General features: G+C 37.9%; 1 protein-coding gene across 1 annotated transcript in view; it reads left to right on the plus strand.

The window, feature by feature from the left end:
* Nucleotides 1-7514, plus strand: part of REV3L (REV3 like, DNA directed polymerase zeta catalytic subunit) — a 250501-nt gene that overhangs the window by 92135 nt on the left and 150852 nt on the right. The gene's annotated exons all lie outside the window — the stretch shown is intronic.

Below are 7514 nucleotides of genomic sequence, written 5' to 3' on the forward strand. Positions count from 1 at the left end.
GACCCCTCCTTGGGTTTCTGAGGCAGTATCACTACAGAAGTAGGATTGCCCAACCTTCCTTCCGAGGAGTGGCTAGTGGGTTTGAACCACCAGCCTTCTAGTTAGCAGTCAAGTGCTTTAGCCACTATGCTACCAGAACTATAGGCACCTAGTTTTCTCCCCATCTCTGTGAAGCCTATGTTATTTCATAGTCACATTCTCCTTTTTAATAGTGTAGAGACTTGAAGAATAAAGGTTTAAGAACTCACATTATCCAGTTTCAAGACTTATTATAAAAGCTACAGTAATCAATACAGCAAGGTACTGACAAAAGAATAAACACATAGATCAATGAAATAGCATAGAAATAGATCCAGACAGTACAGTCAATGGATTTTTGGATAAAGGTACAATGGTAAGTCCATGGAGAAAGAATGGTCTTTTCAACAAATAGTACTAGAATCAGTGTTAGAAGTCCATATGCCCACCTCAAAAGGAAAAAGAAGAACCCAGACACATACTTCACATATTATGTAAAAATCAGCTCAAAGATCATACATCTGTGTAAGACATAAAACTTTTAGTAGAAAATACAAGGAAAATTTACATGATCTTGGGTTTGGCAATGAGTTTTTAGGTTCAATACCAAAAGCATGATCCATTAAAGGAAAAATTGATCAGTTGGATTTTGTCAAAATTAAAAATGTTTGCTTCTGTAAAAGACACATTTAAGAGAAAAGGCACATTACAGACTGGGAGAAAATATTTACAAATCACATATATTTTAAAGGATTTGTATCTAGATATATGAAGAACTTTTAAAACTCAACTATAAGAAAACAAACAACCAATTTTTAAATGGGCAAAAGACCAGAACAGACAGTTCACTAAAGATCATGCATAACATCATTGGAAAATACAAATTGAAACCACAAACAGGTACCACTATATATATACTAGAATGGCTAAAATCCAAAAAAATAAAGTTGACAGTAATAAATGCTGACAGAGATATGGAATAACAAAAACTCTTCTTTATTTCTGGTTGTACAGATAGTTTGGAAAACAGTTACAGCTTCTCATGAAGTTAAACATAGATTTATGATAAGACTCAACAGTCCAACTTATGTTATTTACCCAAGTAGTTTGAAAACTAATGTCCACACAAAAATCTGTATGCAAATGTTTATAGCAGCTTTATTCATAATTGCTAAAATTGTGACATCCAAGATGTTCACTTCAACTAAGCAGTGGATAAAGAAACTTATACTTCTATACAGTGGGATGCTGTTTAGTGATACAAAGGAACAAGCTATTGATTCACGCAACAACATGGATGAATCGTAAATGCATTTTACTAAATGAAACAAGTCAGACTCAAAAGCTATATATTGTATGATTTCATTCACAAGACATTCTGGAAAAGGCAGAACATGGAAATGGGAAACAGATTAGTGGTTACCTGGGGTTTGGAGAGAGGAGAGTGATTGACTACAAAAAGTATACATGTTATTTCAAATCCACATTCTCCTTTTTAACAGTGTAGAGACTTTAAGAATAAAGGTTTATTCTTAAAAAGAGATTGCTGAAAAAAGAAATAAGGAAATCAGTACTATCTACAATAGCTACCAAAAAAATAAAATACTTGGGAATAAATCTTACCAGGGACACAGAAGACAAAGAGAACTATAAAAAACTACTACAAGAAACCATAAGAGATCTACATAAATGGAAGAACATCCCATACTCATGGATAGGAAAATTGAACATTGTGAAAATGTCAATTTTACCCAAAGCAATCTATACATTCAATGCAATCCCAATCCAGATCCATCAACATTTTTTAGGGATATGGAAAAACCAATCACTAACTTTATATGGAAAGAAAGGAGACCTCAGATAAGCAAAGCAGTATTGAAGAAGAAGAACAAAGTAGGAGGTCTCACACAGCCAGATCTCAAAACCTACTGTACGGCCACGGTAGTCAAAACTGCCTGGTATTGGTATAATGACAGACACATAGACCAACGGAATAGAATTGAGAACCCAGAAATAGATCCCTCGACCTATGGTCAGCTGATCTTTGACAAAGGGCCAAAATCCATTAAATGGGGAAGAGAATGTTTGTTTAATAAATGGTGCTGGCATAACTGGATATCCATTTGCAGAAAAATGAAAGAAGACCTGTACCTCACACCATACACAAAAACTACCTCCAGATGAATCAAAGACTTAACTGTGAAACCTTAGAGTTCCTCACGGGAAAACTAGGGGCAAATTTAGAGGCCCTAATATATGGCATTAAATAGGCTATCAAACATAACCCAAAATGCACAAATAGCAGAAGAGAAACTAGGCCTTCTAAAATTAAAATTAGAACTGGGACCTTCTAAAAATTAAATTTTTATGTGCTTCCAAAGACTTCTGCAAAAGAGTCAAAAGAGAACCTACAGATTAGGAAAAAATATTTGGCAATGACATATCTGACAAGCAACTTATCTCTAGAATTTATAGAAAACTCCCAACACCTCAATAACAAAAAGACAAATAATCCAATTAAAAAATGGGCAGAAGACATGAATAGACACTTCACCAAAGAGGATCTTCAGGTGGCCAACAAACACATGAAGAAATGCTCACGATCATTAGCGAGATGAAAATCAAAACAACAGTGAGATACCATCTGGCCCCAACACTAATAGCAAAGTTCAACAAGACAGAAAATAACAAATACTGGTGAGGATGTGCAGATATTGGGACTCTCATACACTTCTGGTAGGACTGTCAAATTGTACAACCACTGTGCAAAGTAGCATGGTGATTCCTTGAAAAGTTGGAATTAGAAATACCATTTGACCCAGCCATTCCATTACTAGGTATATATCCTAAAGAAGTGAGAGCCATGACAGGAACATACATATGCACACCCATGTTCATTGCAGCACTGTTTACAACAGCCAAAAGATGGAAACAACCTAGGTGTCCATCAACTGAGGAATGGATAAGCAAACTGTGATACATACACACAGTGGAATACTATGCAACCCTAAAGAATAATGTAGAATCTGGAAAACACTGCATAATGTCGATGAACTTGAAGGACATTATTCTGAGTGAAATAAGTCAATCACAGAAGGACAAATACTGTATTAGTCCGTTATTGTAAAAAGTCAAGGAAAGTTTTCTATATGGAAGGAAATTTTCTTTGTTGGTTACCAGGGGTAGGAGGGTAGGGTAGGGAACACTGTTAGATACGTTGTTGTTGTTATGTGCCGTCGAGTCGGACCCGACTTGTGGCGACCCCTCCTTGGGTTTCTGAGGCAGTATCACTACAGAAGTAGATTGCCCCATCTTCCTTCCTAGGAGTGACTGGTGGGTTTGAACCACCAGCCTTCTGGTTAGCAGTCAAGTACCTTAGCCACTATGTTACCATAGATAGGTAGAGGAAAGTATTGATTTGGGTGAAGAAAAGGGCAGTGTACCAGATGTGAGTGATAAGCATGGTGGCATTGAGGAAGAGGAAGGCATAGAGAGGTACCTGGCAGGTGTAGACAACAAAGGTGAACCCTTTTGCAGATACAGTACTGTGTTGTCAGTGAAGGCAAACATGAGTATACGGGTGGATAGATGGGTGGACAGCCTGAACTATTAGGTATGTCTATGCAGGGAGGAGTGTACTCAAGACCATGTATAGAGTTGGTAAACAGTGGTTCTACAAGTGTATTTGTATGTTCTGTAAGAATTCCCAGGTGAATAGTAGAGCTGACAAGGGACAAGGTTGTAGTCCCTCCTTGGCCACAGCCAGCTACCCAGGGGGAGCAAGTAGTTGAACCTGTGGGCTTGGGACTGTAGTCACAGGGGACATCAAGCTCAATTGGCATAGCATATTACACAAAACATTGTTCCACCTCCTACTTTGGCGAGTAGCGATTGGGATCTTAAAAGCTTGCACCCAGCCACCTAGATATAACAATGGGTCTATCCTCATCCAGAGCAAAGAAGAATGAAGAAAATCAAAGATTCATGGAAACAATTAGTCCACTGATACACTGTGTGATCCTCAGCCTATACAACTGTGAGACCAGAAGAACTAGATGGTGCCCTGCTGCCACTGTCAGCCACTCAGAGGGGGATCTATATAGGAGATCCTGCATAGAGAGGAAGAACAATGTGGAACAAAACTCAAAATCATTTGGCATGGAGGAAAGACCAGGTTTGCTGGTCTGATAGAGCCTGGTGGAACCACTGAGACTATGGCCCCTAACTGCCCTGCAGGTCTGGAATTGAACCCACACCTGTGACTTCCAGCCAAACAGAAGACAAGCATATGAGTTGAACATTTACCTGAGGTAGATACACTCCTTGGAGAGAACAATCATGGGAGAAAGAAGGGCTGTTTATGCACAGGGAGACAGCTCAAGGGGCAGGAGTACATGGAGGGATAGATACAGGGAAGAGGTAACAATTGGGAGGAAGTGGAAGGGAAGCTGTTGCATTGCGATAAATTGTAGTCAGTGTCATGAGACAAAGTGTATGTGAACTGCTGTATGGAATGTGAATTTACTCTGTAAACTTTCACCCAAATCACAATTTTAAACATTATAAATAAATAAAGGGTATACATAGAAGAAATTTCAGGGTAAAGGAATTATTCCATAAGGTACTTTTTCAGTGGATACATGATACTATGCATTCATCAAACCCTTGAGGTTCACCACCAACAGTGAATTGTAATGTATGCAAGCTAAGCACACATACATACGTGTGTGTACACATATAATTCAAGAAGAAGGTGGGATGAGAGTGGAAAGATCCGAAGATGGAGTATAGACTGTGACAGTTGAATCTAACTCTGTTATAAATTTATGACGTAACTGCACTGAAGGAGATGAGCTTTATAATATGATGGTTGTTAGTTGCTGTTGAGTTGATTCTGATTCATGGCACCTCTAACTGTGCAAAGTAGAACTGCACTCCACAGAGTTTTCAAGGCTGTGACCCTTCAGAAACAGATATCTAGGCTTTATTAAATGTAGCTAGAGAGGATTATGAATTTAACATATCTTCCTTAATGCTAGGATTCTTTCTGATACTGCTTATCAGGTTTCCTCTTACCTGAAAATTTAAATTTCCATAAGAGATCACAGGAAAGATGCTAAAAAAAAAAAAAAATGCATAGAAAAGAAGTTACTTCTAAAACATAACCCCAGAACACATTTTCTAAAATGAGACTTCTAAGCAGACATGTAATCCTCTCTTCAACTGCAAGTCAAATTGTGTTTGCATTTGCCCCAGGTTTCTACTCACTGTTACTGCCAATTACTTCTGAAAGGCATAGAATATTTTCTTTTTATTTAGGCACTAAGTGTTTGAAGTATGTTTTGAATTTTATCTGAAATGTGATGTTCACTGAAATTTAGTTGGGGCCTACACAGGTACCCTAGGAATTTAGATTAAAATCTATAAAAATTCTTGTTTATTTTAAAAATGAGTTTTAAATATCCCTATTACAATACCACATTTAAATCATATTTTTATTCTACCATGCAAGTATTGTAATCATCCTTCCCTTGTATCTATATATTGCTTATACTTTTTCACCCACTTAGGTATTCAGCTGATAACGAAAAGGTCAGTGATTTGAACCACCATCCTTTCCACAGGAGAAAGATGAGGCAGTCTGCTTCCGTAAAGGTGTACAGCCTTAGAAACCCTTTGGGGCAGTTCTACTCTACCCTGTAGGGTTGCTATGAATTGGAATTGACTCATTGACAGTAGGTTTGGTTTGGTTTTTCTAGTTTAGAACCGTTACTCTCATGTATATGTATGTTGCTGTGTGTATGGAACTTTAGAACACAATGGTAGAAATTCGTTACATAGGACTATATATACTGTTGTTAGGTGCCATCCAGTCACTTGCCACACAGTGACACAAAGTACAATAGAAGAAAACACTGCCTGGTTGTGTGCCATCCTCACAATCGTTGATGTGCTTGAGCCCATTGTTGCAGCCTCTGTGTCAGTCCATCTCCTTGAAGGTCTTCCTCTTTTTCACTGACCCTTTACTTACCAAACATGATGTCCTTCTCCAGGGACTGGTCCCTCCTGATAATAGATCCAAAGTACACGAGACAAAGTCTCACCATTCTGACTTCTAAGAAGCATGTTGTCTGTACTTCCTTCAAGGCAGAATTTTTTGTCCTTCTGGCAGTGTTCAATATTCTTCACCAACACTTCAATTCAAAGGCATCATTTCTTGAATCTTCCTTATTCATTGTCCATCTTTCCCATACATATGAAGTAATTGAAAATACCAAGGCTTGGCTCAGGTTCACTTTAGTACTCAAAGTGACATCTTTGCTTTTTAACACCTCAAAGAGGTCTTTTGCAGCAGACCTTTGCCCAATACAATACATCATTTGATTTCTTGACTTGCAGTGCCAATGGGCATTGATTATGGATCCAAGTAAAATGAAATCCTTGACAACTTATATCTTTTCTCTATTTATCATAATATTGCTTATGGATCCAGTTGTGAAGATTTTTGTTTTCTTTATGTTGAGGTGTTATCTATACTGATGGCTTCAGTCTTTGTGATTCACTCACTAAGTGATTCAAGTTTTCTTCAATTTCAGCAATCATGGTTATGTCATGTGCATATGACAGGTTGTTAATGAGTCTTCCTTCAAGCCTGTGCAGTATTTTCCTTTATATTGTCCATCTTCTCAGATGAATAAGTGTGGTGAAAGGATATAACCTTAATGCATACCCTCCCTGATTTTAAACCATGTAGTATCCCTTTGTGTTCAAACAACTGCCTCTTGCTGGGTACAGTTTCCATTATGAGCACAATCAAGTGCTCTAGAATTCCCATTTTTTTTAAAAATGCATTTTATTGAAATACAATTTATGTACAGTGAAATATACAAAACTAAAGTGACATGGGTCAATGCATTTTTTTTTTTTTTTGCAGTCTTCCCTCCCCTCCCCTCCCACCCCAGGCAACCAACAAAGAAAGTTTCCCTCCATATATAAACCTTTTCTTGACCTTCCACAACAATGAACTAATAATATATTTGTCCTTCTGTGACTGACTTATTTCACTCAGCATAATGTCCTCCAAGTTCATCCATATTAGGTGGAATTTTGCAGACTCTTCATTATTCTTTAGTGCTGCATAGCATTCCAGTGTGTGTATGTACCATAGTTTGGTCATCCACTCTTTTGCTGATGGGCATGTAGGTTGTTTCCATCTTTTTGCTATTGTAGATAGTGCTGTGATGAACATGAGCATGCATGTATCTGTTCCTATCCTGGTTCTCATCTCTCTAGGATATATACCTAGTAATGGGATTGCTGGGACAAATGGTATCTCCAATTCCAACGTTCTAAGGAATGGCCATATTGCTTTCCACAGTGGTTGTGTCACTTCACAGTCACACAAGCAATGTATGAAAGTCCCAATCTCTCCACATTCCCACCAGCATTTATTATTTTGTGTCTCATTGAACCTTGCCATCAGTGCTGGAGTGAGA

This window comes from Orycteropus afer, unplaced genomic scaffold (genome assembly GCF_000298275.1).
Source record: "Orycteropus afer afer isolate SDZICR_OR568_19922 unplaced genomic scaffold, OryAfe1.0 scaffold00072, whole genome shotgun sequence".
In the NCBI taxonomy this organism is placed as follows: domain Eukaryota; kingdom Metazoa; phylum Chordata; class Mammalia; order Tubulidentata; family Orycteropodidae; genus Orycteropus; species Orycteropus afer.